Here is a 17410-nt window from a genome sequence, read left to right on the forward strand (position 1 = left end):
TTTATTAATTAGAATTAGAACTAGAACTCCTTTGTCTCATTTGTGTTTTGACCCAAAAGTGACAATAATACCTTTATTGATAAACTATTTTTTTAACCAAATTAAATGGTGGATTAATGATGGAGAGCTCTAATTATAAGAGTGTACTTTATTTTTCTCTCATTGTAATTGTACTATTCCTAGTTCTTTGTTAGTATTTTAATTTAATATAATTTATTTTGTATTCAAATTCTCTGAATTTATATTATTTTATTTAATCAATGATCAATTACACCATCACTGTATTTACTTTGACTATTTTTGCAAAAGATGTTTAGAGTTCAACTATTAAACATTGAGTATTAGTGACAAAAAATACTTATGGTCACATGTTTTTTTTTCTGTTATCATAACAAAATATTCACTTTTCGACACACATAAGAATTAAACAGTAATCATGAAATACTAATAGTCATATGTTTCTTCTTTTTTCACGACGATTTTTTTACTTTTAGTCGCACGTAAAAATTAAACCATAACCATACGACACTTGTAGTTCAATGTTCTTTTTTCATTAAACCTTAAGCATATAATACTTATAGTCCTTGTTTTTTTCCTTAAAACATGGCCGTAGAATACTAAAGGTCACATGTTTTTTTATGATTATTAATATTTTTTAGTTATAATCACCTATATATATGAAATGAATAAATGTCCACAAAATAATAATAGTCATATATATTTTTTTCTTTTATCAAGACTATTATTAACTATTAAACACGCATAAGAGATTAAATCATGACTATGTGTTCTAAAAATTGGCAATAAAATACTCATAGTCACACGTTTTATATTTAATCATAGTCTTTTTTTTTTTTTTTTTTTTTTTTTTTTTGCTTTTACACACCTAATAATTTAATCAATAACTGTTAAATACTTACAATCAATTTTTTTTTTCTTTTATGATGACTATCATTTACTTTTATACATACACCAAATTGTAAAAAGTAACAATAAATTACTTATAGTTACAAATATTTTCTTTTTTCATGAATATGATATACTTTTTAGCCACACATAACATGTTTAACTGTGACTATAACATACTTATACTTATACATTTTTTTTCTTTTATCATGACAAATGTTTACTTTTAGACACACATAATAAACTAAACATGACCATAAAACGCTTATAGTTACTTGTTTGGTTGCTCTTAATCAGTGTGTAATAAACGCTATCGTATGGACACACAAATAATTAATGTAGCCATATATTACCTTTTAGTTACATTGCATTCAAATGTCAATATCTGCTCCATGATACAGCCACATAAACATTTGTTTCATGTGACCATATAATAATCCATTGTCTCTAATAAAAACCATCACAAAGTTTTTCCATATATCTAACAAAAATGTGACGGATGGTGACATTTGGCCTCATTGTTCCAGTGTGGCTAATAATTGTCACATTTATTATGTTTAAACGTGTCTAAAGGTTTCAACTATATTACTAATGGTCATGAAATACAACTTAAAATGTCATTAAAACAATGACAGAATTTTAGCAATAACCTTTAGACACAATTTTAGTCAAAAGTGTGGCTGGGCGGTTTTGGCAAAAGTGTGACCATAGGTCATTTTTGTACTAGTGTTTATACAAAAATCATTAATGCATAATTCATTATTAATCACAATTCTAGTATGTTCTTCATTTGTATAACTTTTTCAAACAAAATCAATATAAAGTGAAACAAAAATCAATAAACCCAAACCAAAAATAACATAAATGTGTGAATAATCAAACAAATTCATAAGAAACCAATTTATTAAAGTCAATGCAAGAATAATCAAACAAATTCCAATGTATGAACTCAAACCAAAAACCAAAAAGTATGAAGTCAAACCGATAAAATAAATTAAAAAAAAAAACTATCATCCTAAGAAAGTCATTTACTTGCCCCCATCATTTTTTTCAGCAAACTTTTTCGTATTTTAAATGGAACTCTAAATAATGTCCCCACATCAGATTGATTTCGCGACAAAAACATGAGAGCTTCTGCTACTTCATCAGGTTCCAAATCCATTGGCTCTAACTCTTTGTAAATTTCATCGCCCGTATAAACCCGATGATGAGAGTTTTCGAAGATTATGTTACCCTCCCTCATAGTAGAAGCCACATCTTTAACTGCACTCATAATAACCTTTTCAAACGATTCAGGTTTAGCTTCAAGTTCATCTTCATCTTCAATTTCATGTTTCCTTTTTTTACTTTTGTACATCTTAGAACTTGAATTTTGCACCGGTGAAAATCATGTAGGAGATAACACTTGAATATCATCAAGACCATCATCATCATCATTATTTTTTTGTTGTTTATCAAGTGTTATGTCATTGCTTGCTAGTAACTTATCCACTTCTTCAATTGTTTCAACTTTGATATCCCCAATCCTCTTCAATCAAGCATTCTTCTCTTTCGGGGTTTCAACATGCACCCCTGAAGCCCTATCTTTCGCAAACAAAGCTATCATTTCATTGTAGTTTGGTATTTTTTTGGACTTCAATGAAATTGCATCTGGCTTTGACTGTAACACACAATCCCAAATACAATTATTGTTAAGAAAAATAACATAAATGTATACAAACTAAGTAACATGCAATAAAAGAAACTTACATTAATTAGGTTGGCCCACACTTCCTCGTCCGCTTCAATTAGTTGTGTTTCAGAACTCCAACCGAACCCACTCAATGAAGTTCCGCGGAACATGTCATACCATTGCGAGAAACCTGATTTTAAATTTTTCAAACGATTCTTTAAATGATTTTTTGTTAAACTCTTCCCAAACTTTTGATTAAGCTCCTTCACCATGTTGTTGTACGCTTGTGGGATGAAGCTCCCACTAATCCTTAATCCTTTCTCATCTTGTGTCATCATGGATTGAATAAAACAATAATCCATCCAATCTGTCCATTTTATTTGTTCTTTCTTAGCAACCCGTTCTTCCTTCATCATTATGACCTGCAAAACATCAAAAATAAACAATCCATGCATTGATAACATAAAAAATACATACTTAGAGGATGTACAAATAATGAGTAAATGACATGTCCAAAAGATAAATAACACAAAAAAAGTCAAAACACTAACGATTCATACAAAATCAAGTCAAACACAAAAGTTCCATACAAAATCAAATTGATATGCTATAATAAAAACTAGTAGCTACATTGACATATTTATCTCATGGTTTCGATTTGGCAAGTAATCAGTCCACATTTGATTTGCAATTAAGTTTCTCATTCGCTCTGCCGCAGCATTACCCTCATTTGTCTCTCTTATATTATGGCGCATTTCCTCTCTTGGTTCATTTAACATCTCCTGTAGGACCTCATCTTCAAGATTTTTGTCTCGATCTTCTTTTAACAAAAAGTTATGTAAAATACAACATCACAAAAAAATGTCTCGATTTCTAAAATCATTGCCTACAATGTGCAAAAATCTTGCAACATGCTCTTCAATGGACATGCGTTGAGTAGCTCGAAGACCACCAACTTCTTGTAAGATAGTGTACAATTTCTTAAAAGCCTGCTCACTCATACGGATAAGTTCACGACATTGACCACCGTTTGAAAGGTCGTGTAGCAACTGTTCATGTATACGTCGTCGTTTTAAAATAAGCTTCCTAGAAGGTAATTTGGGACGGTTTGTGTTGGCAAGGGCACGATGTGTCAGAATGGCCATCAACAAGTAAATCAGATAAACTACTTGCATTTGCCTAACTCTCAGAAATTGAGCTGGTGTTTGTTGGTCACTATCCATCGTTACCTATTTTATGAAAATTATTAAACTGTGAATTTTGTTTTATAGGTTATAGAGATATTTAACAACTAGGATTGGTTAAGGAGCCTATGACTTGATTTTTTAGTATTTATTACAATGAAATTGTTCTAAAATTGTGATAACTAACTCTATATCTAAACAGAGTTACAGAACATTATAGGACAACATAAGAACATCATCCAATTTAATTTTACTATTTAAAAGCAAATAAACTAGATACCAAAGAATCTTTTGACTACATCAGACAATGTACATCATGAGGACAGACAATAGAGCAACTCAATCTTCTTCAATCTTGTACATATGGGATTGGTTGTTTGATCATCTCCATAGCTATATATCTTGATACATGGCAATCATATCAAAGGGTATATATGTAATTATACTATTAACTAGTACATTATGTATGTATATGTTCTGAGTTTTAGTTAACAAATAAAGCCGATTCTTTTTTAGTTTTAAGTAGAATTTTTATGAGTATTACTGTGTTTCAAAACATTCTGTGGTTCCTCTGTAAAGGCTTTTAATTTTGACTTAATACAGAAAATAAAATGGGGAAAATGTTGGAACATCCATGGTGTTTCGAATATCTAAAGCATAGCAAAATAAGTGGACATGTAGTTCTTGTTCCAAAGCCAAATTCCTCAAGAACATTAATGAACTAGTTTATAACCCGTGGGAACCACGGTTACAAAATTAATTAAGCTTTTTTAGTGAAAATTCAAAGTTATTAATCAATTATTTTAAATAAATTATTAATTAGGAGATTTTTTAGTTATATAAAACTATAATTATTGATTTTAAATAAATATGTGAAATTATATCACCTTATAATTTGTATTAATTTTATTTTAATGCTATTAATTTAATGTAGATATAGTGGAATATTTAAAATTTAAAATAATAATCAATATGTTGACATGTGGCAAGTATTAATTAGTAGACATAATATGGTGACACATGACAAAAGAAGAATAAAATATGAATTAATTAAGATGTTTAATAAGATGACACATGTCAAAAGGAGAATAAAACTATTCTTTTATTAGAATAGGAAAAAGAAGATTCACAACTATTCAATGAACACCATGTAAATTTGTTGTTCCTATCATCAATACTGCTGAATAAGAGAACTATCATGTTAGTTTATAATTTATATTCTTTGTCTTTATAGTATTTTGTTTGTTTCAATTTTAATTTTTTAATAAATTTATGGATGAGTTCTATAATCACAGTGACGTGGCAGATAATAATCATAAGATAATAATTATACAAAAGAAATTGATGAAGAAACCGTGTTCAAAAGAAGAAGAATCGTATTACAAGATATCAAAAAAAATGAAACCTGATGCTAGAACTGAACAACTTTAACAGAGCGTGAAGAAGGAAGAAGCACAACAACAGCGTGAAGGAGGAAGAAGCACTGTAGCAACGATTGTATTTTCCTGCATTTTGCTGCTGTTAGGTGATTTTATATGGTTCAAGGGTAATATGGTAATCACGGGATTTTCTATGTATCGTTGATTCTCTTCTCTCCAAATCTCTCCAATTTGGGAGGAAGATTAGGAGAGAAAAGATACCTCCGATTTCCTTTCCTTTCTTCCCAAATCACTCTAAAAAATTAACTCGGAAACGCCACTGAATCCTTCTTTCTCTCCAATTCCATTCTTTTCTCTCGACTTCTCTCGTTAATTGCAACTTGGGAACATGGCGTAAGGCTGGTGGGTAGGAATGAGCATCGGAACCGGATACCCGCTTTTGGAATCGGAACCGCCTCGGAACTGCCGGTTTTGGAACGGAAACCGCCTTAAGCGGTTTCGGTTCCGGTTCATAAAGTGAACCGCCACCACTCCGGTTTCGGTTTTCATTTTTTCGGAACCGCTACCCTCTGGGTACCCGTCGGAACCGGTTTATATATATATATATATATATATATATATATATATATATGTGTGTGTGTGTGTGTGTGTTTGGGTTATTCTGTTTAAAGTAATTATTGTGTTATTGTAATCATAAATGTAGGCCAATCAAATTTACTTATTTTAAGAAAGTGATTAATATATATTATTGAATTAAATATAATTGAAAAAATCATCTTAATTAATTAGAAGGGTAATTTAGTCGATTAATATAGATTTAATAAAGGAAAATTGCATTTTTTAAGGGATCATAGATTTTATTAATTTTAAAAATCCGATTTTACAAATTATAATTCTTTTAATTCGACATTCTGACATAATATGTTTATGAGTATATTCAAAAATAAAAATAATCTTGAACCATAAATAATAAAAATATTCTTGAACCTATTTCTTTATCTTGAATTTAAAAACTTCTTGTAGAATAACAAATTCTTGAACAATCAATTGAAGAATAAAAACAACAAATACATTATTTTTTATAGAATACGAGTAACAATTTTTAATAATTACATCAAGATCTAACAACGACTAATACATTCTAAAAGAATAATGTGGTCCGTTTCAATTTTGTGGTCCGTTCTTCAAGCATCTACTTATGTGATTCCAACAGAATTGAAATTTGTCATTCCATTCCAACATAATTAGAATTCTTTCATCATTCCCACATCCTAAAAGCTTCTCGGAGTTTGTATTTCTCTATGTTATTCAACTATATCTCCAATACCCCCTTTCACATGGAAAAATTTTAGTTTAAAAAATAAGAAAACGTATTGACAAGTCATACCATCTTTACGAGCAAGGCACACACATGAAGACGGAAACCTTGCTCCGATAATCAGATATTCCAAAACTCAGTGAAGCAAATGATCAAACACCTGGTGGGCAATGAAAATCCAACACCATAAAAAATAAAAAAACTTACACACAGACATAGAAATAAAAATTAAAAGAAGCTTGAACACAAAATTGTTTATACTTGTAAAGTACAATAACCAAACCTCAAAAATCTATGAAAAAAATCCCAAAATTCATCAAGCTGCTCTCACCTATGATCACCAGAAACCAAAATCACATAAAACACTACAAAAAAAAAAAAAACAGAAATTTCACAGACGGAAAGTGTATTGTGTGGGTGGGTTTTTGATTTGCACTTACCTTCTACAGGGAATCGACCTTCTTTATGGAGTTGAGGAATGATTCTGTAAGTAGGAACACATGTTGCACTGATGTTGCGCACTATGATGGAGGGTAGACCCAGATCGCTGAAAGAGTCATTTGGCTTCTGTCGACCACGGAGGGATGAGACGCGAAGAAGAGGAGTTTCGATTTTGGGATGTGTCAGTCAGATTTGATAAGTGAAGAATGAAAAAAAGATCGTCACTGTGGTTTTAAAAATGGATGAAAATACCCAGGTAGCTAGGTCAATGGTTACCATAATTATAGACAATTATTTGTGGAAACTAATTATCAAATTACCTATTTACCCTTATTTATTTATTTAATTATTTATTTTTATTTTAAATATTTGATAGGCCCAATTTATGCATACAATAACACAATACTTACTTTAAACACCTGAACCTCTCTCTCTCTCTCTCTCTCTCTCTCTATATATATATATATATATATATATATATATATATATATATATATATATATATATATATATATATATATATATATATGGGAGAGTTCAATTGAGAAAAAAAGGTTGAGAATGGAGGAATCATTCTCAGCCAATCATTTATTTTTGCCGTAAAAGCCTCCAACGTACCGGCGGAAATGGGAAACGAATGCACATGTGTTTTCCAACATAACATATTTCCTTAAACTATGCTAATCATTACCTTAATATATACAAAAACATAGTTTTTTTTTCTTCGTTTTTTGTTAATTTTTATAAGTTATTTTTATCAAAAAATGATTTTAAATATACCAAAATTCATGATTTTTTATTCTCTACAAATAGACATCCATATTGATATAGTTTTAAGATAAAATAAAAAATTTATTTTTTTATATGTTCAGCTATCGTTATTCATAAATGAATAACAATGCATCAGGTTTATTACAGTACATTCGTATGATTTTTTTTTTTTACAATTTAAGTATCATTCATATATGAATATAACATATAATAAACATAGTATATTCGTATTTTAATATTGGACGATGAATTCACTTGTGAATATTAACATCGTATATTCACTTGTGAATATTAACATCGTATATTCACTTGTGAATATTAGATGGTATATTCACTTATGAGTATTAAATGATATTTCATATGTTAATATTACATAGTATTACATGGTATATCACATGTGAATATTACAGAATATATTCACTTGTGAATATTAGATGATATATTCACTTATGAATATTACACACTATATTCACATATGAATATTACAAGGTATATTCACTTATGAATATTGAAGGTATTTTGACAAATATATATAATTTTTATATGTTATTCACATATGAATAACATACAGACTTGCATATTTGTTTTGTGTTTTTAATAATCATATACTGATTCAGGTGAGAAAACATATTCATATGTGAATATAATGTGGTAATTTAGTTTATGCATTTCATCAAACAGTTGGAGTGCAAACAAGTTAACTATTTTAAAAATGTTAAAAATATAAAGTTATCAATTTCAAATCATCATATACTTCCGATTTCGACTTCAGATGCGACATCCTATCTCTGATCGATTTCTCAATTTGATTTTGATTTTCGAAAATCCGATTGGGAACCTGTGAGTATCGATTCCAAGTCCCTCAATGTCGATTGTGACTGCGAGTCCAGAACTCCGATTCCAATTTCATGAACAGCGAATAAATTCCGGTTTAGTTGAAGAAATCTGGATGATTATTGAAGGTTGGAGGAAATTTTTTGATGATGGACGAACAGTTATCGAATTCTCTATAGTTACGTATTTGAGATTGAATGTTATTACGATATTTACAAGTTTGCCACCGTGTCTTTTATGCTTAGATTAAATGAGTGGCTGAGAATGATTCCCCAATTCTCAACCTTTTTTATTTTCTCAATTGAACCCACCTCTCTCTCTCTCTCTCTCTCTCTCTCTATATATATATATATATATATATATATATATATATATATATATATATATACACCTTAATAAACATTTAGCCTTAAATGCTGAATTTTAAGAGGTACAAATCATATTGCCATTTGTATAATGAATTTATGCATTGCAAATCTTATCTGCGTCAACAAGTGAATCAATCAAATACATTCCCTCTATTTCAGCCAATTGAATTGGTCAAAACCAGTTGAATTTATTAGATCAACATTATATAGCTCTTTTAAATTACAGAGGCAGTTGGCATCCCCGATTTCGCCATTCTCTTCCTTGTTCGTCCCTATCTCCCTTCCCTGATGTATCGACACAACCACCGACCAGACCACTCACCACCACCGTACAAATCACCTCACCTGAGCGCACCACTCGGACCTCACATCTAATCAAATCACTGCATCATCACTCACGAGTTGTTTCCTCTCTTTATTTGTCATTGTCTCTCTAAGACCCCCTTGACCACCGTTGCTGCCACCTTTTACAACCACACAAAATGTGTGAATGTGTGTTTGTTTGTGTTTTCAGGTCCAAAATCTTAGTCCTTTCTCCATATCCGTCCATATCAGGGTAAGAAGAAATCGACTCTCAGGCAACAATCATACCACTGCATACAACCCCCTTCTCTCTTTAACTATGTGTGTGTGTGTGTTTAGGTTTATAGGTACCAAATCTCGGCCCTCTCTCACCAACCATCGTAATACTTAATAAAGTTTCTAATTATGTGAGTGTTTCTCACTCTTCCTCTTATTTATGTTGATTATATTTCTTTATCTAATGTTATTTGAGTAATTATAACATTAATTTTATGGCACTACTCATTATGAATGCGTAAAGAACTGAAGGCATGGTTGAATTGTTTTTTATTTTTTTTGTGGCGAAGGTCTAGCTAAGAGGGCAAGTTGATTAGGGTTATAAGGGTAGTTTATCTTCTAGTATTTTCGCTTGTGTAAGGGTCACCGGTGGCTTTCATCTTCTTACATCTCCATGTGCATTTCCTCATGCTCACCAACTATTTGATGTAATTCCTAAAAGAGAATACAACTTGATATTTTTTTGTAAGTACCTAGATAAATGCAAAAACGATTGCTTTCTCTCTCATCAAGCTTTTTGTTTTCTTTTTATAGGATTTTAATCACGGATCTGGATCTATTCCTGTGTTCCACAACTGAGGTCTCTCTTTTTATACTATCTCTAACCGTATATGTGTATGTTTTTGTGTTTGTATATTTATGTTTGCATTCATGTGTATGTGTTTACAAGTCCTGTAATGTGGGACATTAAAATAGTTGACTTGACTTGAATACTTAAGGCCAAATGAATATTCATTAAGCATGTTTTTATCTTTCAGGTTATGGTGCTTCATAGGTACTATGTTTCTTGATTTGGTTTTTGTGTTTAGGTTTTGGATCTACTCCTTGGTCGACTGGTGTATGTGATTAGTTGAATGCACTTGGAAAGTTAAATGGCCAAGACAAGCCTCTCAAGTGCTAACTACGAGATTATTTTTATGTTTTTTTATGCAGATATGCTAAAACAAGCCTCTTCAATCATGTTTGAAATTCAAATTATGGGTAACAAATTGTAACATGCACACATGCACACACAACCACACACATTGGGACACACACATGAAATCAAATTGCAATATTTGAAAAGAAATTGATTTTTTAAGAAAATATTGTTTTTGGTTACTACAAATGAATTATAGCATTTTACTTTCAACCTTTTTTTTATTAGGATATTGTACTTTGGTATTTTACTGGGTAAACATATTAAATTACAATGTTCCAATAGGAAAATTGTTGAAAGTATATTGCTATACAAATCAAAGTATCTGCAACATCATGTTTTGAGTGTAAAATTCTAAAACATAAGTATTGTTTAGATCTAGAAAATGTGGTTATTTTCTTCTGTGATTTTACTCAAATTTCATATGGATTATGAATTTGATGTGGGTTTTATTTACAACAGGGGAAGATTGGAAACATATTCCAAGAATCAAGGTGAGGAGCTCATAGTAGTGAATCTAGGTAGACAATGTAAATTAGGTCTCCTGTTACGATACCACTTCCATGAGAGGTTGTGGCAGGTAGGATTCTTCTAAACTTTCTTTTGGTTTCCCTGTTACAAGAAATATGTGCATAATTAAAAATATTATCGTTTGTTTAAATTGTTACTTCCATCCATGGCCAATCACACTCTTCGAGGTTAAAGATTTGTCGTTTACCACTCTCAATTTACAGGTTTGTTGATCCAATTTTTTGATTATTTGTCCACAAAAATCTCATTTCTTATGTTTTGCTTTTTTGCTTAAAATTTTTGTATCCAATGTAGTGCATGGTCATCTTCTTGGCATGTGTGTGTAATATATTTGTTAGTTGTTAGAACATAAATGTCAACACTTTGGTTATTATCATTCATAAAAAAAATTAATCGGTTAAAAAATTTAAAGAAGTTTTTGCAACTTTGTCATATGACAGGTGGAAAGCATCAAGAAAAGAAAACCATGTAATATTTTAAAAAGACTAATGTTGATGAAGTATGGAGATGGTTGACATATACATACAGGAAGGTGATTTAAAAAACTCTTTATTTGGTTAATATACTCTTTAAATATTGGAATTCTAAGTTATATCTTTATACATATTGTTATGGTTACTGTTTTGTTGTTATATTAACGATGTTTAAATTAGATTATTATGTATGGAACTATGAATGTCATTTGTTTTCATACTTATTGTGTTTTGTTTTTACACCAATATCTTATATTCGTTTGTTGTAAGTCAACTATTTATGTTACTTATTAGGTAAACATCATTATTTTTCGGAACTCACGAATTCATGTGTTTTTTGGGTTACTAATGCAAATTATATCATTCTATTAACTATTTATGTTACCACTGTTTTGTTTTTAGACCAATGAGTTACTTACCAAACCAAATTGTTAATAAATACTATATTTATTCTATTAAGTTCAAAAATAATATATTGATGGCTAATTTAAAATAAGTTAACAAACAAAATTGGTAAATATTAGAAATCCCATGGATATATTAGTTAGATTAATTTGTCATTAGAAAGATAACATGACGATATAAATCAAACAGCCAATGTAAATTCGTAGTGCCCACTTTGCCTCATCTTTATCACATGGGCAATTCATATATTTTTTGAAATCATATTTGAAACCCACAAGGCGGTCTCTTTCTCTATCTACGGGATTATCCATCTCTTTCTCTATGTCTGTCTAAATAATAGACTACAACAATTGAGCGCCAAAAATATAATCGTTTCTTTTCGTCTTTTTCTTTTTTAAGTAGAAATTATTAAGTTATTTATTTATTTTATTTTTTTTAAAAATAGTAAGTTCTCAATCTACATAAATTTTCCAAATAAGCATAAATTTAAATTTTAAACAAACATAGTGGCGGTCAACACTGATCTAGGTAGTCGGAATTTTTCAATTTTGAAAATTTCAAATATTATATTAAAAATTTAAATACTACACCAAAATTTAAAAAATTTAAATATTTATTTTCTTAGGATATATAAATATTTGAATAAATTTTTAGTAGATTATCTATATTCTAACAAGATAGATAATAGCAATAAAAAATTGTCATATTTATTAATTTTGTTAAGAGATAGGTAACCTTGAATCTTTTAAAAATAAATTCAAATATAATTAAGGATCTCCGCCTAGACATTGGTTAACTGCTTAGACTAATTAAGAGTCTCCAACTAGACATTGATTTATCAATTACCCGTCTATTGTGAAAAAAATAACATAGCTGAAAAAACGAATATTTAATTTGTTTTTAATTAACAATGTACATTTATATAAAAAAACAATGTACATTTATTTTTAATCAAGAGCAAAACTTTTTTTTACAAAAAAACATCAACATACTTCTATTAGTGAATCTTAACGAACAATCAATCATGTGTTTATGTACACTTGTAAAAAATCTCAACTTTTTATTTTTTATTTTTATTGATTTCATTTATACTAGTAGGGGTGTTCGTTTGGATGGATCAGTTTGATCCGATCCAATCAAGTAAATCCAAATTGATTTCGGTTTTAAAAAAATGGATCCGAATTGTCCAAACTAAATTTAAATCCGATCCGATCCGATCCAATTACAATTCGGTTGGATCGGTTTTTATAATTCGGTTTTCAAAACCGAAACATTTTAAAACAACATATAATTATAAAATTACCCAACTTTATACAAGAAGAAAAAACAAATATTTTGTTTTGATTTGAAATTTAAAAACAACTAATAAGAAGATGTATTATAGTTAAATATTTTATAGATACAAAACTTTTGAGAGAAAATGCATATTAATGTTTTTTTATCGAGTGAAACGTTTTGAACCTATTTGAAAAAATAAATTACAAAATAAATAAATAACTATAGTTATATATTATAAATAGATAAATATAAATGTTTATTCGGTTTTTTGGACTATTCGGTTCTTATTTTATGAACCAAAACCAATCCGAAATCCAAAATAATAATTCGGGTTTTTTTGAAACCAATCCAAAAATCCGAATATCCGAACCAAATAGTCCAATTGGATAATTCGGTTTTATCCGAATAGTGAACAACCCTATATACTAGCATGTCTCTTAGGGAGGGGGAGTCATTCCCTTCCAATCCATTGAATTCACTTTCACATCACTTTATCTCTTTTATTTTTCTTCATCTTTTCCAACCCACAACACACGAAAATCCTATCTTTTTTAACCCAGTCAACTCATTCAATTAAAAAAATACAAATAATCAAGGTAAAATCTTAATTAGCAATAGAGTTACTGTCGGTACCACTCCCGCTTCAGCGAGTTGTTTGCTATGTGTTTTAAAACTTGTACCTTAGTTGTTTTGTATTTTTTTAGTTGAGTAGGTTGAGAGGGTTGAAAAAGATAGGATTTTCGTGTGTTGTGGGTTGGGAAAGATGAAAAAAAAAACAAAAGAGATAAAGTTATGTGGCAATGGGTTCAGTAGGTTGGGAGGGAATGACTCCTTCCTCCCTTATTGGTAATTGTTTAGATGTAGTAAACTATTGACGCAAAAGAACTAATCGTATTTTGAAATTAATTTAAAAACTATTCATACCCATCGCTTAGCGCGGATAAACGGCTAGTGTGTGTGTGTGTGTGTGTATATATATATATACATATATATATATATATATATATATATATATATATATATATATATATATATATATATATATGATTTCATATAAATATGTGTTGCTTAGATCGGTTTAGAATATATTGGTCCGATTTTGTCCGTCTTTGGTCCGAATTGATTTGATTTCGATCGAACTAAATTGCGGTTTTGTCAACAAAAGTTAACAAAATTAATGTGACCGGGTTACCCGCTCCCGAAACCATAACCGCCGGTTTCGGGACTGGTTCCAAACATTTAAGAACTGCCTAGAGCGGTTCTGGTTCTAACTTTCTAGGAACCATCGGTTCCGGTTCCGGTTCCGGTTCTCGCCAAATGCGGGGGGTACCCGCCTATGCTCATCCCTACTGGTGGGTGTGGGCATCATGTTATCACATCCTAAAGTTATCACCTCACCAGCCATGTCAAAATGGTGTTATAACAAAAATTGGAGGAAATTGACAACATGTTATAACATGAAGTTAAGGTGGTGTTCCCATGTTATAACATTGTGTTAAGAGGAGAGAGATAGAGAGATAAATATGTGCAACTAATGAGAGGAAAGAAAGACTCCCGCTATAATATGTTATCACAATAACATCTCTTAACATAACACCAAATAACATGAGAGGGGGCGGTGTTCTCATGTTATGACGACGTTATTTGATGCCACATAGGCATAACGCCTCTTCCCTGTTGCCCACTCCGTGCACTTTTGTCACACCCCCGAACCAGACGGCGGAAACGTCCGGGGGCTGTCGTGACTTAATTGAATACCATAACATTGAATATATGAAACATAACAACATTCGTCACCATTCATTAACATAGTACAACCAGTAGTGTTTACATATCATACATTGTTTAAACATTACATTCCCCAAAAATTAATTTGTTCAATTTATACAAAAATGAACTGCAACCGTCACTGAATATGATTTCCCTTGATTCACTGGTTCCCTGAGAATACAAGTATTTTGAAAATCGTCAACATATGAAATGTTGGTGAGTTCATAAGTAGTGTTTGAAATCGAATGTTTGTATCGTTTGAAAAACCACCAGAAAATCCGATATTTTCTGAAAAGAAAAGCTTTTGAAAAAGTTTGTGAAGATCCATAGGTATGCTTGTTTGTTTCTATACTTGTAAAAAAAATGTTCATTGAAGATGTATGCATTTCAAATCTGTATGTATTGAAAACCCTAGGAAAACCCGATGTTCTCCTAGTTCCTTGAATTACGTGAAGTTACATTGAAACCATTGCATAGCGTATAGTGTCAGTCCCAGGCGACGTTGGAAGGTTCTCGAGCAGGATTATTTACTACAAACCCGCGTTACACAAACGCCCAGTTTGTAGTTATACTAATGAACCCGAAGGCGTCGTCAGTACTAATCGCGTTATCCAATCGCCCTGACTAGGTGTAGTCCCACATCCGAAGAGAAAGAGGTCACGAAGACCCCGGTAACTCCATTAGCCGGTTGGGGATAAAAATGTACGAGGGGTCCCCGACCCGCCTCGCATGAAATGTAGACTTTACTAGCAATACCAAAGGACCCTTGGGGACCGGTGGTATACAAGCCATTGAAAGTCTATTTACGTTGTGTCGGATCGGTAAAACCCAACACACCGTAAAAAAATGTCTTCGGGCCTTAAGATCAGGTCATTGGGCTAGCTAGGCTCAACGAACAAGATTTTACACTTGTGGGGCCCAAAGATGGTGCGTAGACGTCTGTGCACACTCGTATGTATAGTGAATTCCAAATCGTTAGTTATATGAATCGTAGTGTCGTAGTGTCATAGTGTCGTAACGTTAGTAGTTTCGGATTTTATTGGTTCGAGACCGAACCAATTCATTTAACAACGACTTTTGGTATTGTAGTGTATTGTATTTCGTCGATAGTCGCGGTGACATTATTTGATCAAATTGTGTATATTGAATTAGCCTTGAAATATTTCTGTTTTCAGCCCCTCATTGTTTGTAAAATTTACATTTTCAACCCTTTTATTAAATACTTCCCGGTTTGGTCCTTAAACTATTTTTCTTGACATTTTAACACCAAAAATTATTGAAATTAATATTTTTCAGCATATTTTTCATAGAAAACAGTTTAAGTCCCTGAAAATGCAATTTTCTCGGTTTTAGCCCCTTCTTTTCGCAACTTTGACAATTTTGGCCCAAATTGTGAAACTTTTGCAACTTTGGTCCTTTTTAAATTTGGAAAGCATTTTAAACCTTTGAAAAGGATTTGGAACACTTATAGTCCACTGTTTTACAGAAAGTTACAGTTTTGGCCCTCCAAAACAGAAAAATTCGCATAATGGGCCTTATTGGGCCGAAATTTTCATTTTTAGCCCATTAAGCTTGAAATTCATGTTTTTAGTCCTCTAATTAAGTGTAATTCCAGAAATAGTTTTATGGAAACTGTTTTGGCACACTTCATCCATCAGAATCTGTGAAATGTCAATTTGGGCCCTTATTTTTGTATTTTTCACATTTTAGGCCCAAAATTTGTGTTTTTAACCCAAAGAAAATTATTACTAAACCACTTAGCCATTTTTCTTGAAACACTTTGTGTTTAGAAATATATTTGAAGCTAAAATCATTTAACACAAGATATATCTCGGTTTTGATGGGTTTTAAGGCTAGATCCAACATTAAATCACATAAAAGCATACATATAAGCATGGAAATCATACAAGGCATACAAACACATATAGATCTACACTTTCACTTGTATTCCCCCCCCCCCCCACAAAACTCATAAAAACAGAAAATAGGGGGTATGAAGCTCACCTTGGGGTGTTGGTTCGGTTTTGCAAGGAAAAATGGAAGGAAAATGAAGTGTTTTTGGCCTTGGCTCCCTTTGATGAAGATCTCGAGTTTGGAGATGGTTCTAGGGTGCAAGATCACGATTTTTGCATGGATTAGGAAGAGATTTTTGATAAATAAAGAATACAAGTCATAGATCCAAACAAAACCTTACCTTAGATGATGATTTTTGTGGAAGAACTTCCTTGAATGCTTCCTATTTTTCGAGATTTTGGAGGGGGGAGAAGGGAGTGTTCTTGAGTGAATCTAGAGAGAGTTGAGATATTTTTGGTGTGTGTATGTGTGTATGGCCGAGAGTGAGAGAGAGGAGAGAAGAGAAGTGATATTTGAGGTGATGTGCATGGAGGAATGGGAAATATTGCATGGATATCCTTTGGATAATAATGAGGTGGCATGCATTAAGTCAACACTTCCATTTCTCTTTGGGTTTGGGCCTTTGGGCCGAGATTTTTGAAAGGGAAAAGAAAAATTTGGGCTTTTTCCCTTAAGCCCAAAGTTTGAGTTAGTTAGAGTGTGTTTTATGCTTAAAAGAATGTAGTATG

This window comes from Lactuca serriola, chromosome 8 (genome assembly GCF_051521515.1).
Source record: "Lactuca serriola cultivar US96UC23 chromosome 8, Lser_US96UC23_V15, whole genome shotgun sequence".
Classification (NCBI taxonomy): domain Eukaryota; kingdom Viridiplantae; phylum Streptophyta; class Magnoliopsida; order Asterales; family Asteraceae; genus Lactuca; species Lactuca serriola.